The sequence below is a fragment of the Narcine bancroftii genome, chromosome 8 (genome assembly GCF_036971445.1).
Source record: "Narcine bancroftii isolate sNarBan1 chromosome 8, sNarBan1.hap1, whole genome shotgun sequence".
Lineage (NCBI taxonomy): Eukaryota > Metazoa > Chordata > Chondrichthyes > Torpediniformes > Narcinidae > Narcine > Narcine bancroftii.
Window position 1 is genome coordinate 47,049,171 of NC_091476.1, and position 17,887 is coordinate 47,067,057.

At 40.8% G+C, this 17,887-nt stretch overlaps 1 protein-coding gene and 1 long non-coding RNA gene across 6 annotated transcripts in view; one reads left to right on the forward strand and one right to left on the reverse strand.

Annotated features, from left to right (window-relative positions):
* Positions 1-17,887, forward strand: part of LOC138740656 (adapter SH3BGRL-like) — a 67,197-nt gene that overhangs the window by 2,547 nt on the left and 46,763 nt on the right. For 3 of the 5 annotated variants that reach the window (XM_069893621.1, XM_069893625.1, XM_069893623.1), the window contains exon 1: positions 3,208-3,407. The exons of 1 other annotated variant lie outside the window; for it this stretch is intronic. The gene's annotated coding sequence lies outside the window, so the exon portion shown is untranslated. Of the gene's footprint in view, positions 1-3,207; positions 3,408-3,721; positions 3,741-17,887 lie in introns of those variants that run through there. One more of the 5 variants, XM_069893622.1, reaches the window with a different exon arrangement.
* LOC138740658 (uncharacterized) lies at positions 1,439-4,602 on the reverse strand. The gene is made up of 2 exons (XR_011343100.1): positions 4,420-4,602; positions 1,439-1,651 (listed from the first exon to the last, which is right to left on the reverse strand). It is a non-coding gene; the product is annotated as an uncharacterized lncRNA (long non-coding RNA).

The following is a 17,887-nucleotide window of genomic DNA, read 5'->3' on the forward strand; positions in this document are numbered from 1 at the left end:
TGAATATGGTGGCAGTTCAAGGCTGCATGGTCACTCCCCTGCTCTACTCCCTCTACACTCATGATTGTAGACCCAAGCTCAGCTCGAATGGAATTTATGAATTCAGTGATGACACTACCATTGTGGGCCAAATTATGGGAAACGATGAGTTAGAATACGGGATGGAGATCGAGGATCGGGTTGGGTGGTGCCAGAATAACATGCTCTAAAAATCAGCAAGACCAAGGAGCTTATTGTGAACTTTAGAAAGGAGATAATGAGAAACCACACATCTGTCTTCATTGGTGAGATGGTGGTATAGAGGGTTAACACTTTCAGGTTCCCGGGGATCTACATATCGAAGGATCTCTCCTGGAGCCAGCACATCAAAGCAACTCTGAAGAAGGCATGCCATGTCTCTACTTTCTCTGAGGTTTGAGGAGATTTGGCATGTTGTCAAATATAAAAAACTTCTACAGTTGTACTGTAGAAAGCATCCTGGCCTGGTTTGGAAACTTGAGTGCCCAAGTGTGCAAAAGGCTGCAGAAAGTGGGAAACATACCCACGCCCATCACAGGCTCTGACCTCGCGTCCATTGCAGAAATCTATGTGAGGGGCTGCCTCAAGAAGACAGCCCTCATCGTAAAGGACCCTCACCACCCTGGTCACAATATCTTCTCAGGCAGAAGGCACAGTAGCTTGATGCTTCTTGGTTCAAGTACAGCTTTTATCCAACAGCTTTCAAGCTCTTGAACCTCCCCATACTACCCTAACAATAACCATAATCACAAACGATTCCTGAACCACCAAAAGATCTCTCTGCTCTACTGAAATGTCACTTTTTCATGACCAGGGTGTTGGGGGTCCTTTAGGATGTTGGCTGCCTTCTTGAGGCAGTACCTCAAGTAGATTTCTTCAATGGACAGGAGGTCAATTCTGTGATGGGCTTGGCTCGGTTTGTCACTTCCTGTGACCAGTTGCATTCCTGGGAAATTGAAGGAAGGGGTGTGCTGTGTAGTGAATGAGGGTGTGAGTGCCATGCTTACTTCATCCACAGTTTGTAAAATCAGGTGAAGTGGTGGGTTAAGGTCCCAGTGTCCAGTGCTAGAAGACTCTAAGCCCTGCCCTTTCCCAATGGAGCCTCTTAAGAAGCACAGAGAGATTGCAGAGTACATAAAGTGCTGGGGAAACACAGCATGCATGGAAAGCAACGGGCAGTTGACATTTCAGGCCTGAGCCTTTCTTCAGTTGTGTCAAAAATCAGGCAAATAAGAAGGTGGGGAATGGGGAGCACAGTCTAGCAGATGATACTGGTGGAAGGGGGAAGAGGTGAAATGAGGGTTAATAGAGGGAGGGGTTAGAGGGATAGAAAAAATGAAGGGAAGGAGCCGAGAACAAGTGGAAGAGAGTCAGAGGCATAAGAGGATGGGAGGAAGGGGGTTACAAGAAATTGGACAAATTGATATTAATGCTGTCTATTTGGAGACTGCTGAGATTGGATATGTTATTCCTCTAATTTGCTGGTGGCCTCACCTTGGCATTAGGTGAGGCCACGGATAGACATGTTAATGTGGAATGGGATGTGGTATTAAATTGGCAGCTGAAGATTGCAGATGCTGGTACCTGGAGCCACACATAATCTGCTGGAGGAACTCCATGGGACAAGCAGCATCTGTGGAAGAGAAAGAAAGTGAGATTTTGAGCCAAAACTCTTCACTGAGACTGGCTGAATTTGGTAGAGATGGCAGTGTAAAGAGGACAAGGTGGGAGCGGGGAACAAGGCCTACGTTGGATTGGTAAATAAAGAGGAGGTGAAACATGGTATGCCATGTTTCTTTTCTTTTTAAAACGTTTTATTGATATTTATTCAATAGAAAAAACGAACAATACAAAATATGGTAGGTCATCTTTAACCAATCCTAGAGATTTTCGAAGAGGATACCAGGAAAGTTGGCAAAGGAAAGGCTGCGGATGTTGTCTACATGAACTTTAGGAAGGCCTTTGACAAGGTCCTATGTAGGAGATTAGTCAGGAAGGATCAGATGCTAGGTATTCAAGGTGAAGTAGTGAACTGGATTCGACAATGGCAGGATGGGAGAAGCCAGAGGGTGGTGGTGATTTCTTCTCAGTCTGGAGGCCTGTGACTAGTGGTGTGCCACAAGGACTATTGTTGTTTGTCATCTATATCAATGATCTGGATGATAATGTGGTAAATTGGATCACAAATTTGCAGATGACACTAAGATTGGGGGCATTATGAACAGAGGAAGCTTTTCAAAGCTTGCAGAGGGATCTGGACCAGCTGGAAAAATGGACTGAGAAGTGGCAGTTGGAATTTAATGCAGGCAAATGTGAGGTGTTGCATTTTGGAAGGACAAACCAAGAAAGGAAAAACAGGGTAAATGGCACTGAGGAGTGAGGTAGAACAGAGGGATCAGGGAATATAGATACATAATTCCCTGAAAGTGGCATCACCAGGGAGATAGGTTTGTAAAGAGAACTTTTGACTTTTTGCCTTCATAAATCAAGGTACTGAGTATAGGAGTTGGGATGTCATGGTTAAGTTGTATAAGACATTGGTGAGACGAAATATGGGGAATTGTGTGGAGTTTTGATCACTAACTACAGAGAAGATTTACTAGGATGTTACCTGGACTTCAGGAACTGAGTTACAAGGAAAAGTTAAACAGGTTAGGACTTTATTCCCTGGAGGACAGAAGAAAGATGGGAAATTTGACAGAGGTATTTAAAATTATGAGGGGGGTAGACAGAGTAAATGTAGATAGGTTTTTTTTCCATTGAAGGTAGTAAATGGATGGGAGAGATATGGAGGGCTATGGAATGTGTGCAAGTCAGCGGGACTAGGCAGAAAAACGGTTTGGCACAGACTAGAAATGCCAATAGGATCTGTTTCTGTGCTGTAATGTTCTATGGTCGAATGATGGACAGAAGCAGTTGATTGGCAGATGCCAGTCACAGGGAGAAAGAGGCAAGAACAACAAGGGGTCAGGTGGAAGAAGATGGGTCACACAAGAGGGGAAATGGATGATTGGAAGGCAAAGACTGCCAGCACTGGTGTGGTGCTATGTTTCCTCCATTGTATATAGTTATGGTTGATTACTGCATATCTAGAACTGGCTCGCCCACTGATGACTCATACCCCATGACTCCTCTCCCGTGGTCCTGGGCCATAAAGGTCAAGCCACCTCTCCCTTTCTGCCATTCCTATTCCGGGCCAGCAAGCTTCTTCTGTACATTCAATTGTAGTGCATTACCGGTAACCACAAAGATTAGGCTGAGGGAATGATAGGCTTTAATGTACAGAAGAACCTTGCTGGCCCGGATCCATCCTCAACATTCATTGGAGCGATAACTGTGTACAACGGAGGAAACTTATCACCACAGCTGGTATCTGAGAAGTCGAGAAGGTGAGAATGGTGGCATAAAGTGAGAGCAGGTAGAATTAGGACAAGGTGGGAGGGGTGAGGCAGAAGGACATCCGCTTTCCAAAGAAGCCCCTTCCCCACTCCCTGCAGGTGTTGCGAAGAGTAAATTGCAAGTTTATTAAGATCTCGCGTTGGTGCCCGGGATTTGAGCATTTTATCTTTGAGAAATGTTTCCCAGGCTGACTATTCCCCTGGCGAGGAGCGGAGCTGGTCCTGCCCCCTCTCCTCTCTCTCTCTGTGCATTTCTGGCATTCGATCGCGGGCTGAAGGATGGTGATTAAAGTTTTCATCGCCTCTTCCTCCGGCTCCAAAGCGGTAAGAATTCGAGTTAGGACCCCCCCCCCCCAATTCTGCAAGGCACAGGAGAGGGAGGGGAACGGGTGAAAATGTGGGGAGTTTAATTCCCCTTGCCCGGTGAGGGCGGTTTGACTGGAGCGCCCTTACCTCCTGCCAGACCCCTTGGGTGCACGGTTCTTTCTTGAGTGGGAGACCCCCCCTCACCCCCAGGGAGGAGCTTCGCCTGGACCCATCGCCGTGCCGCGTGAACCCGGACCCGGACCGACCCGGGACTCCCAGGGCTCGGCGGTGTTACGAGCCCGTTGGTATCCGCAAAGTGGGTCGGGGTCGCTTGGCCCCGCGGAGCTCGGGTCGGGTCCAGCTGCGCCGTCCATTGCAAACCTTTTGTTCAAGGGTGCAACCGCCGGGCATTCCCGTCCTTGGCATTGAGCTGCGCCAAGTCGTGGGTCCAGGTTTCAGCGCTGGGTCAGGACGAGGAGTTCTGCACTTTGGAGCTTTAATCTTCTGCCAGTTCTCCAGCGAATTGCACAGCCTGACCCCTTCGTTTTCAAGCCAACAGGCCTCTACTTGGTGCGGTTTCTCCACCTCTTCCGCTTAATTTCACTTTAACGCAAGTTGTCAGAGCCTCCCAGGCAAAACCAAAAAATAAGGGAATTGATTTTCGTTCAGAGGGATTGTACTATCACCCTGCACTTGCCTGGCTTCCTGGACCTCTGGAGTTAAGTTGGGTCAGAAGAGCCCCCTTTCACACTTGCCAGTGATCCCAGGAATCCAACTCCAATCCGCCTTTAAAGTGGCAAGTGTGAAAGCATAATCTGCTCCATGCCGGCGTCGGATGACGACGTCTCACGCCGGGGATTGCCGGCCTCTACCCCTAGTACAATCCCCTGCGCCTACAGACGCCAGCATTGAGATCAGGCAAGTATGAAACGGACAATTGCATTGCAGGCACTTCCGATTAAAGGTAGAACAGACCAAACGCCGGGGATGCACCCCTTGCAAATATGAAAGCGTTCAGTGTCCCTGTTTGGTGTGGTCTAGTGTGAAAGGCCAAACCCCCATCCCGGGCACTGCATGGCTGATTTAATGGAATACAAGTGTGAAAGGGGCTAATATCTCCCCATTCCAGTTTTGTGGTGGTACACGGCAGGCCTACTGCAGGGGGCAACCTCTGTACCTGCAGGACAACACCTGGCTGGCTGTCAATCAGTCGGCCTGAGTGGATCAAGCCCCACCTGGTCAGGTGTCAATCACCCTCCAGGATATAAGCCTGCGCTGGCCTCGAGGCCTCACTCAGAGTTGCTGCAGTTACACCCAGCCAGGCTCCGTGGAAGTCTTTGTGGATTAAAGCCTGTTGTACAGTCTTTACCTTCTGTGTGTCTGATTCTATCTAACAGTGCCCCACAAGTTTATACTTGGCCAAGTCAGGCCACCAGCTTGACATGACCAGATGTGATCATTAGGATGGTACATTTCGAGTAATCTAGCAACTACACTAACCTCATGGGCCTACTTGGTAACCTTCTCAACAGAATTAGTGATGCAAAACCTCCCATGAGGAGACCGGCCAAGTGTCCAGGCCCAAAACATTGGTTGTCTTTTGCTTCCTGTGGATGCTACATGACCTGCTGAGTTTCTTTTTTGTGCACTGCGTATGAGAGAATCATGTTGCCGATCCCTGATGAAACTCTCCTCCTCTCAGTGCAGTTTATTAGCTCTCCCTCCAATTGGTTTCCTCTTGATAGACTTGCCGGCCTGTAATTTCTTGGCTTATCCCCACACCCCTCCTTTTTAATTTTTTTGAAAACAGATACTGCATTTGATGCCCTCCCTGCACCTCTCCTGTCACTGAAGAAGATTTGAACATTTCTATTAGAGATCCAGTCATCTTCTCCCACCCACCACTCCCTCCCCCACTTTGGGCTGAAATCCTGGGAGGTAAGAGGCATTTTGTCTCTGCAGAACTATTATCCTGTCTCGTTCCACTGAACTGCACCTGGACCTCCAGACCCTTTCCATCTATTCCAAAATGTCCTTAATTGTCAAAAATAAGCCTATTTTCGCCACTTCACCTGGCAGCTCATTCCACATTCTCACCACCCTCTGAGCGAAGTAGTTCTTCTACATTTTCAGTAGTTTCATGGCCTCAACCCATCCCTCAGATGTTACCTGACTTCCTCCAGCAGTTTGCCTTGTGTTGCTTTAGCATCAAGTATCTTGCCTCTCTGAGGGGCTGTTTGACAGTTCGTTTAATGTTGCTTTCTTTTAACTGTACTTGTTCCTGAAGATGAGATAGTGTTTTATTGATGTCATGATGAAATGAAGGAACTTTAGTTACTTTGGCATCTTTCATATTTTCATGATGCCCCTTCATGTTTTACAACACATTTTGAGAATAGGGACACTTGTACTTGAAAGAATGAGGTGATGATTGACAAGGATGTTTCCGGGACTTGAGAAATTGAGTTGTATGGAAAGTTTAAACAGGTTAAAACTTATTGCCTGGAGTGTTGGGAATGAGGGGCGGGGGGGGGGGGGGGGGGAGGGAGGGATTTGATAGAGGTATTCAAAATTATGAGGGGCATAAATAGTGGAAAAAGCCTACTTGCATTTACTGAGGTTAGGTGAGACAAGAACTAGAGGACATGGGTAAAGGGTGAAATGTTTAAAGGAAATATTGGGGGAAACTTCTTCATGCACAGAGTGGTGAGGATGTGGAACAAGCTACCAATTGAAGTGGTGAATGCAAGCTTGATTTTGACATTTAAGAAAAACTTGATTAGCTACATGGATGGGAGGGTTATGGAGGGCTTTGGCCAAGGTGCAGGTCAATGGGACTAAGCAGAATAATAGTTTGGCACAGACTTGCTGGGCTTAAGGGTCTGTTTCTGTGGTGTAGTGTTCTATGGTCTAACTGCAGTGAGTCGTTTGCATCTGTCAAGTCTTGGAGATTGCAAGAAAAGTTGATGACCATATAATTGCTATTTTCTGTAGTTGTTTGAAGAGTTGATAATTGCAAGAGCTGGTCTCATAATCTTGAGGAAGGGTTCTGACCCGAAAAGTTGACCCTTCTGTTTATCCCCCACTGATGCTCCTCAACCTGATGAGTTCCCCCAGCAGATTGTTTGTTGCTTCAGAGAGCAGGCTGGGTTTTCTGGGATGGAACCAATAAGACAACTCTGATAGGATGGCACCTCTCAGGGCTGGGCATGGGTCTCCAGCTTCTGAAAGAATGGAGCCCACATGCTTCGTCAGGAAAGAGTGACACTGAAGACATCAATAATTTGATTTTACAGAGGGTTAAAAAAAAAGTGATATCAGGAAACTTCTCAGGAACTGATATCTGTTCTACAGAAGATTAAAAAATATCTTTAAACATACAGCATGGTAACAGGCCATTTTTGGTGCACGAGTTCATGCCACCCAATTAATCTACACCCCTGGTATGTTTCAAATGATGGGAAGAAACTGGAGACCCCGGAGAATAAGCTCTTCCCCTTGAGGGGTCATGAGTTAAGGGTTAGGGGCCAAAAGTTTAGAAATAACATGAGAGGGAGCTTCTTCACTCAGAGAGTGGTGGCTGAGTGGGATGACCTTCCAGAAGAGGTGGTTGCAGCAGGGTCAATTTTGTTATTTAAGAAAAAGTTGGGTAGGTTCATGGATGTGAGGTGAATTGGAAGGTTATGGGCAGGGTGCAGGTAAGTGGGACTAGAGGAGATCACTTAAATTAGTATGGACTAGAGGGGCCAAGATGGCCTGTTTCCATTCTGTAATTGTTATATGGTTATGGTTATATGGTTATAAAACGCATGCAGACACGTGAAAAATGTACAAACTCCTTACAGCGTGGGATTCGACCCCTGATTCCGATCGCTAGTGCTGTAAAGGCATTGTGCTAATTCCTAGGCCAACCGTGCCGCACTTGATCTTGTTAATTTTTAAAAAAAGTTTACAAGATTTCACCGTGGCTTTTTCACTGTGGCCTGTGTTTCCTTGAGGATCTATCAATTGACTGAAGCTAACAATGAACTTGAATTCTATTTGTCTGCAATGAAACCAATTCTGAATTGTCTACATCTTCCCATCTCTGCCAAGCCTCTGCATCTGGATAATTTTTGCTTTTTGTTGGTTGAATGTGTTTCTCAAACTTGGTACTGGGTCAAAGGTTAATTGTTGAAGTGCTTACTGTTCAGTTTCATTGATTCATCCACACACCTTCCAGGATGGATCAAGGGCTATTGAATTATGTACTGAATGGGCCTGAAATATTTTCCGTATTTGGGAATGCATTAATCTCTTCACTGCATTTACAAGTGACAGAAGAGAATTAAGAAAAAAATAATTCTTATGAGATGGCATCTACAGGCACTGTTCTTGACTGTGGAATATTTTATGACCTTTATTAACAGTTAATGACACATGTATATTGTATGTGTAGGGGGAGAGGGAAAATGAGCTCCACAATGTATGGAGGATGTAAATGCATTGGAGGCGGTTCAGAGAATGTTTACTGGCCTTGATCCAAAATGCTGCCTCCCTTGTCCCTCAAGGATGCTGCCTGACCTGTTGAGTTTCTCCATACTAGACCTGGATGGGCCAAGTTTGAATCCAGTGGGTTTCAGGGGAGTGTTGAATATTTTTGATGGGTGGTTGTGGAGGGAATGTTTTCTTTTTTTAAAACTTTATTTAAAATAAAACACTTACCAAACATATTGCAATATTTCAAACTTAATCCAAATACATGTGGTATTTTATTAAAAAAAGAAAAAAAGAGTAAAGAAATACAAAAGAAAGAAAAACATCCTATTAACCCACCCTCCCCAACCCCCTACAAACATTTTTTTAAAAAAAGAGGGACAAGAAAACCACAACAGGAGAACTTCACTTTCCGATACTTTTAAACCTATAAATATTTATAGAGAAAGGGAATGTTCAAGATTCATTTACATTTTGATACCAACAGCTTGTAAATATTTTACAAAATATACGATATTTATCTCTTTAAATTATAAGTAATTTTCTCAAGTGGAATCCAACTCTGAACTTCTGCATACCATCTGTCCATTCCCAGATCAGTATCTGACTTTTGAGAGGGGAATGTTGTGAGAGAACCAGGGGTCAGTCTTTTAAAGTGCAATAAACTTGCAATGCACTTTTTTTCTCTCTGAGCATATTGAGTCTTTAGAACTCCCCTAAAGGGTGATGGGAACAGGGTCTTGGAAAAATTTAAGCAGATGACTTTCTTGAGTCAAGTGGGAGAATGCAAAGCTGCAGCAGCAATCAATCTGCTGGAGGAACTCAGCAGGGGCGAGCAGCGACAGGAGAAACCGAATGCTCAATGTTCCAAGCCAGAAACATTAATCGAGAATTAGACAAGGCCCTTGGTAAGCAAGGGGGTGAAAGGTTGTGAGAACATGAAGTTCCAGTCCGATCAGGCTTGAATTGATTAAACAGCAGAATGGGCTGGCTGCCTGCTCATTCCTGACTGGTATTTTTGCATGTGGTATCTGTGCTGATTGTTGACTAGTGTCTAACTGGATAATCACATTGAAATTACCAAGGTCTTTTGGGCTGCTAAAGTTTGTCTGCCCTCATTTTTTTGGATTTTTCTGAAAAGCACTATTGAAGAAAATGCTGAGAGGATGTGCTCTAAAGACCTTTACATGCACATTCCAGGGACAAAGTCTGTGCAGACTTATTCTGTAATAAAACTTTTGTGGTTTGTTTGATGATGAAAATATAAATAATATGTTGTGCATGAGAATTAAACAGTATGTTCAGGCTCAAATTCATTTTCTTTCAAGACTAATTAAATTCTGTGTCCGCAATGCATCTTGTAAGAATGTCTTATCCTTGTTGAAGCTTCATTTTTGTATAGAATTCCATCTCAAGTAGCCTATAAATAACACCTAATCAAAACTAGATCAAATGTAAGCCAGTTGTACTGACAATAACCACACCAGCAGTGCGAGTCTAAGACAGCTTTAATAAACTAATATGTACACCAAGAGGTCTTGTCTCTCTGCAAGACGAACCTGGAAGGCTAGACTGTAGCTCTGGACTGCTTTATAGACAAGGTCACCGGGATGACCCCTGGTGACCTAGTGGTGTAATTACATATCACCACACCAGTTAACTCTTGATTCATTGAATTTATTAAAAAAAGAGACACTCAGGATGTACATCTGGAATCTTGAGAAAAACCATGAGAAGCTGGAGAACATGGAGGCAGCAAACATGGAGAGAAATAACACTGGACAACAAAATTATTCAAAAGGTTTTCTTCCTGAAAAAAAAAGATTATGATGGACAACTTCAAGCTGAACACAAAGATAATTTCAGATTTTCTGTAGGAAGTTGGAGAAACATTAACTTTATTGAATTTAGCAAATTTAATCACATGATGATGCTGGCACAGTGTGTTAGTTCAACTGAGCTAAAAAAAAAACGTTTTGCCATTGATTTTCATTTGTACTCAGCATCTGAAACTTCTCGTCTCAGTCCAACGATAGTCAGCCAGCATTGATGGATTCCAGTTGCCCTGATACTACTTTTCCACATTCGCCATGTCCTGGTGAAACCTTCCACCATGATCGACAAGATCCCTGCTAAAGTTTGTCTGCCCTCATTTTTTTGGGATTTTTTCTGAAAAACACTACTAAAGACGTGATCTAAAGACCTTTACATACACACTCCAGGGACAAAGCCCATGCAGACTCATTCTGGAATAAAAGTTTGGGTTTTGTTTGATGAAAATATAAATAATACGTTGTGCATGAGAATCAGCAGGGAAAAAGTCCAAGTGTGAGTGTGGAAAATGAATTTTCAGTGATTTGTTGCACTTCATTGGCTTGAAGTGGACTTAAAATATGGCAGGAAATCACAAAAATAGGTTAGTGGAACATTTTAAGGTGATTTTCATGATCAGCATCCCAAAATCCACAAAGTACACACAAAACTGTTCATGAAGCAAAATCTTTATTGTCCAGTGTAATCAGTGATTCAGCCGGTACCAAAAATGTTGACTGCACTACCCACTTCTCTCCGGGCATCCTGTTGAGTCCCTCCAGCTTCTTATTGTTTACAGTGACTCTCTACCTTTTCCACTCACATACCACTTTAAGTAATCCCTACGCCATTGGTTCTCTGTGATTAGTAAGGGATTACTTAAGGTGGTATGTGAGTGGGAAGGGAAGATTGAGAATCACTGCTCTGGACCCAATTATTGCCAAAATATTTTGCTTGATTAAAAATTGTCATTGGCCCATTTCCTTTGGAGTTCTGAAACTGTGCACATAACAAGTCAATTAGTTATGATTAAACCAGTGGTTTTTCAGACTTTTTCTCTCCACCCACATCCCACCTTAAGCAATCCCTTACTAATCACAGAGCACCTATGGCATAGGGATTACTTAAAGTGGGATGTGAGTGGAAAGAAAAAGGTTGAGAACCACTGTTTTAGAATCTTTAACTTTGGTGAGGTTTGAGAATTCGGATGCCTTGGGTTTTTGTGTGCTTTCCCTTTAGGAAGTCCGAGTCGGCACCAGAACAAGTCTTACGACACTTGAAAAATTGCCCAGTGGGGGAAGGGGGGTGCTGGTGGTGCCTACCTCTCCGATGTAGCAGAGAAATGCGCAGCTTATATTGTTTGGATAGTGATGATTGATTGACACACGGTAGTGACGCTGGTGAGGATGGGGGTCACAATACCTCATTTGGGGGGTGATGGCCGGGAGCAGGTTGGGAGAGATCACAATACTTCATTTGGGGGGGAAATGCCTGCAAGTGCCCCCCTCCCCCCCACCACCACTCTGTTGCCGCCAACCCTGCCTGAAGCCAAAAGTCAGCTCCTTGGTTTTGGTGACACTGAGTGCGAGATTGTTGTTGGTGCACCATTCAGCCAAGTTTTCAATCTCCCAACTCATTGATATTTCGTCGGCAGATTTGTTGATGGTGTTATTGTTGTACCGAGCCACACGGTTGTAGGTGTAAAGTGAGTTGAGCATGGGGCTAAGAACACAGTCCTGTGGTGCTCTGATACTGATGGAGATTATGGAGGAGATGTCCTTATCAATCCTCACTGATTGTGGTCTGGAAATCTAATCAGATCAATGCAATTTAAGGTGGAAGGGACTGAGCATCTGTTTGGAGGTTCAAAGTATCAGAGAGTACACTCAGAGGAAAGATTTAGGGACTAGATGTGAGACTAGCAGATTAATAGGTTGGCACAGACTAAATGGACCAAAGGCCTGTTTCTGTGCTGTGATATTCTATAGTTCTGTGGTGTGCCCGAATAGTTCAAAGATGTAAATCCTGGTAGAATTGAATGCCCACCTATTTATTATTATTTTTTTTTTTAAAAACCTCACCCTGCCACCTTTCTGTATTTAGAAATGAGAGCACTGAGCCAGGTGTGAGAAGAGGAACTGGCCTAAACTTTAGCAAAAATAGTTGAAGAATGTATGGTGAAAGTGTACTGTTGTTTCATTGGTTGCAAAGAGTTTCCTTCTGACAGTGAAAGGTATTGAGTAAATGGCTATCTTCAATATGATTACGCTCAGTGATTCAACTACCATGCAAATATTGCAGTACAAATTTCTGCCGTGGAATTATTGTACTGCTTTGGATATTGCGTCATACAGTGTGGGAACAACCCGAATTTGCCCACATTGACCAAAATGTCCCACCAACACTAGTCCCACCTGCCTGCGTTTGGTCCATGTCCCTCTAAATTGCATTCTACCCATGTATCCGTCTATATTTTTCTGAAACATCTGCAATAGTACCTACTTCACCCACCTCTTCAGGCAGTCTATTCAATGCACCCACCAGAATCAGAATTTATTATCATGAAATTCATTATTTTGCAGCGGAATCATAGTGGAAATATTTATTTAAACCACCTTATAAACATAGTGCACGAAAAGTCAAAGTAATGACTTTGACAGAATTCGTTCTGTGGTTCATTGATTATTCAGGAATCTGATAGCAGCAGAGAAGAAGCTGTCCTTGTGCCACTGAATGCTTGTCTTTAGGCTCCTTTACCTTTTCCTGATGGTAGCAGAGTGAAGAGGAAATGGCCTGGGTGGTGGGAGTCCTTGATGATAGAGGCTTCTTTTCTTAAGACACTGCCTCTTGTAGGTGTCCTCAATGGAGTGAAGTCTGGTGCCTGTGATGTCGCAGGCCGGCTTAACAACCCTCAAGTTTTTTCTTTTCCTGAATGTTGGCACCTCTTTACCAGACTGTGATGCAACCAGCCAGGATACATTCCACGGTACACCTGTCGAGGTTTTGGAGAATCTTCAGTGATATACTGAATTTCCTCAAACACCTCACAAAGTAAAGCCGTTGGGAAGTCGTCTTCATGATTGCATCAACGTGGAGGATCCAAGATAGATCCTCGGAGATGTTGACATCCAGGAATTTAAAGTTCTTGACCCTCTCCACTACTGAGCCCTCAGTGAGGACTGGTTCATGTTCTCCTGATTTCCTCTCGAAGTCCTCAATCATCTCCTTGGTTTTGCTAATGTTGAGTGCAAGGTTGCTGGTATGACACCACTCATTGAGCTCATCTGTCTCTCTCCTGTAGCTTCCTCATTGCCATTTGTGATTCTGCCAACAACTGTGGGGTCAATGGCAAATCTGTAGATAGTATTGGAATTGTGCCTGGCCACACAGTCATGGGTGTGTAGTGAGTAGCACAGTGGGCTAAGCACGTAACCTTGAGGTGCAGCTGTGTTGATGGTGAGGAGGAGACATTGTTTCCAATGACTATGGTCTTCTGATGAGGATGTCAAGGATTCAGTTGCAGAGTGGGGTGCAGAAGCCTTGGGTTTGGAGCTTGTTGACCAGCTCTGTTGGAGTAATGGTGTAGAAGGCTGAGGTGTAGTTGATGAGCATCAGGCTTGTGCAGAGTTGCTGTTGTCTGGATGATCCAGACCTGAATGTATTGTGTCTGCTGAGGTGTGGTTGTGATGATGGGCGACTTGCTTGGGCACGAGTTAATTCTGTCCGTGACCAGCCTCTCAAAGCATTTCTTCACAGTACAAGTTAGTGCTACTGGGTGATGGTCATTGAGGCAGCTCTCACTACTCTCCTTGGGTACCGGAATTTTTTTTCACAACTTTATTTATTCGTTCAACAAGGTTATTACATACAGTAGAAAAAGTACATATTGTGAACAATAAATTTTTTTTAAAGAAGAAAAAAAAACAACCCCCCTCCCCCTCTCAGGCAGCTCTCTTTATTTAGGAGAGCCAAAGAGAAAGAAAACTAAAATATAAACTAAAAAATATTTACTAAAATCTAATCAAAGTAAATTTAAATGTAAATATTCTGAATATAAAGACCACTTATTAAGAAAAAAAGAATAATTATCATGTAAAGCATAAGTGATTATTTTCCATTACCAAACAAGTTTTCATCTCATTATGCCATCTATTCATATCAATCACATTAGCATTTTTCCATGTACTTGCTATACATTTTGTTGCTACAGATAAACTAAATATACAAAAGCAATCTGAAATTTGTCTAATCCCAAATCTTTCAAAGGCTTCAACTCACCCAACAAAAATATTGTCGGGTCTAAAAGTATTTTAATCTTGTACAAATGTTCCAATAACAATTGAATTGCTTTCCAAAAAGATTGTAGATGTACACATAACCAAACAGCTGAAAAAAAGTTCCAACCAAATTACCACATCTAAAACAAGAGCCTGATTCACTAAAAGCATATATATTTTTAACTTTTCAGGTGTTAAATACAATTGATGTAAAAAATTATAATTAACCATTCGAAAATGAACATTTATCAATCCAATAACACTATCATGACAAATATCTAACCAGTCATCCTTGGAAAAAATAAAATTAATATCCTTTTCCCATTTAATCTTAGATATATCACATCCCTTTTTTCCATACTCTCCTGTAGTATTTGGTACATCAATGAAATATATTCCTTCTTTGGTACAGTCACAAGAAAAGATTCAAATTTAGTAAATTTAGGTAAAATCATATCTCTACCAAATATTTGTTTTACTAAAGATCGAAGTTGATAATAAACAAATAAAGAATTCTCACTAATACCAAAATCTTCTCTCATTTGATTAAAGGATAAAAATTTACCTTCTTTAAAACAGTCCCCCAGATTTTTTATACCTTTAGATTTCCAATGTAATAAACATTGATTATGCATTGAAAAAGGAATAAATTGATTATTATATAAGTGTTAAAGTCAATAATTTACCCTTAGAACCTATCATTCTACTTTTTCTCATCCATAACTTCATTAAATACTTTAGTATAGGCACATTATATTGTTATAATAAATTTAAATTCCACTCAAACAAAAATTGATGTATTTCAAATTCAAAAATATTCACCATCTCAATTTTAGCCCAACTAGGGGGCTGTTGCAAATCCATTAATAAATTAATAAATCCACTAATAAATTTAAATTGAGCTGCCTCATAATAATTTTGAAAATGTGGTAAACTTAATCCTCCTAATGCATATTTCCAAGTTAACTTATTCAAAGCAACTCTTGGAAATTTAACCTTCCATAAAAATTCCCTAACCATTTTATTTAAATCTCGGAAAAAATTCTTATTATGTAAACGTGGAATTGACTGAAACAAATATTCTATACATGGAAGATATTCATTTTAATTGTATTCTTCCAATTAAATTTATAGGAAGATCCTTCCACTTAATCAAATCAGCTTTGATCTTTTTCATTAACGATACATAATTTAATTTGTATAAAGACTGATAATCAACATCCACATTTATACCCAAATATTTAATTCGATCAGTCTACTTCAAATTGATAATATTCGTATAAACTGAATAATCTCCTTCACCTATCGGTAAAATTTCACTTTTTTCCCAATTAACTTTATATCCAGACAAAGATCCATAATGTGTTAAACACTCCTTCAAGTGTAAAAGTGAATGAACTGGATTTGTTAAATACACCAGTACATAGTCAGCAAATAGATTAATTTTATACTCCTCATCTAAAACTCTCATACCTAGTATCTGTGTATTGTCTATTAACTGTGCTAAAGGTTCAATTACTAACGCAAACAAAGCTGGAGACAAAGGACAACCTTGTTGAGTTGAACGAGTTAATTTAAAAGGTTCCGAGATCTGACCATTTGTCAATACCCTGGCTATTGGTTTATTGTATAAAGCTTTAATTCCACCAATGAAAGAAGAACCAAACTTAAATTTCTCTAAATCTTTAAATAAAAAGTTCCACTCAACTTTATCAAAAGCCTTTTCTGCATCGAGAGATATCACCATCGGATGGTCAGGGCATTGTCGATATTTATTAATCAAACTAATCACTCGAAGAATATTATCTGAAGCATATCTATTCTTTATGACACCTGTTTGATCAACATGTATCAACTTAGGCAAAATTTAGCCAATCGATTCGCTAATACTTTAGCTATTATTTTATAGTCTACATTTAATAAAGAAATTGGTCTATATGAAGACACCTTCAATGGATCTCTATCCTTCTTAGGAATTACAGTAATTAAGGCACTAGAGCATGATTCAGGTAGATCATAATGTTCATTAATCTGTCGTAACACATCTCCAAACACTGTACATAAATCATCATAAAATACCTTATAAAATTCAACCGAAAACCCATCATCACCAGGTGATTTTCCATTCAGCATTTCCAACATAGCCAATTTAATTTCTAAATCAGTAAAAGGAGCCTCCAGCTCCAATATATCTTCTAATACTGGTAATTTCAACATCGATAAAAAGGAGTCAATCGATCCGCTCTCCTGTTTTTCCTCAGAAGTATATAATTTCTTATAAAATGAGTAGAACTCATTGTTAATCTCACAAGGTTTGTAAGTAACAGTCGAATTTTGTCTAACTGCATTAATAACCCTTGATAGCCGTTCTTTCTTTAACTGCCATGTACCTTATGCACTTTCTCACCCCATTCATAATACAGTTGTTTAGATCTATTTATCAAGCATTCAAATTGATAACATTGCAACGTATTGTATTTTAATTGCAATCTAGACAATTCTATTTTTTGATTTTCTGTCACATCTCTCTGAAATTCCTTCCTTTTCTAATTCATCAATCTTTCTCTAATTCAAGACTCTCGGTCGAATAATTCTTTTTAACCTTAGAGATATAACTAATTATTTGACCTTTCAAGTAAGCTTTCATAGCATCCCACAATATAAATTTACTCTGAACGGAATTAACATTTTCTTCCAAGAAGAGATTGATTTGTTTTTTAAAAAGTTCAATAAATTACACTTTTTTTAACAACATCGTATTTAATCTCCAACGAGAAGCTGCACGAACTTTTTCAGAAATCTCATAAGTAAAATACAAGAAAGAATGATCTGAAATTACCCTACTTTTATATTCTGCTTGCAGTATTTTCCCCTGTAAATGTGCCGATACTTAAAAAAAAAAAAAAAAATCAATTCTGGAAAAAGATTCATGTCTAGATGAATAAAAAGAGAAATCCTTCTCTGTTTGGTTGAGATGTCACCAAATATCCACTAAAATTAAAATCTTTCATCAAAGATCAGATTTGAATTGCCATTTTAGATTTTTTAACATTTTTTGGAGATTTATCTGATAAAGGTTCCAAAACACAGTTAAAATCTCCTCCAACCAGAAAATTTTTATTAGCTTGTCCCAGAAGCAAAAATACATCCGAAATAAATGCTTCATCATCCATCGGTGCATAAATGTTAAGTAAAGTCCAAAATTCATTCAAAATCTTACAATTCAATTTAAGAATACTTCCTGCATTCATTTCCATTGATTGTAATTCAAAAGGTAAATTTTTATGTATCAAAATTGCTACTCCCTTAGCTTTAGAGTTAAATGAAGAAAAAAACCATATCCAACCCAGTCCCTCTTCAATTTCATACTTTCTTTTACATTCAAATGTGTCTCCTGTAGAAAAGCAATATCAATTTTCATCTTTTTAATATATGCCTAAACTCTCTTATGCTTAATCGGGTTATTTAATCCTTGAACATTAAAAGTAGCAAATTTCAAATTTGACATATCTAATACAATTACTAAATACCAAAAATAATCACAAAATTAATTATAACAGAAGAATTGTTATATATAGGACCCCCAAATGAAAATATATA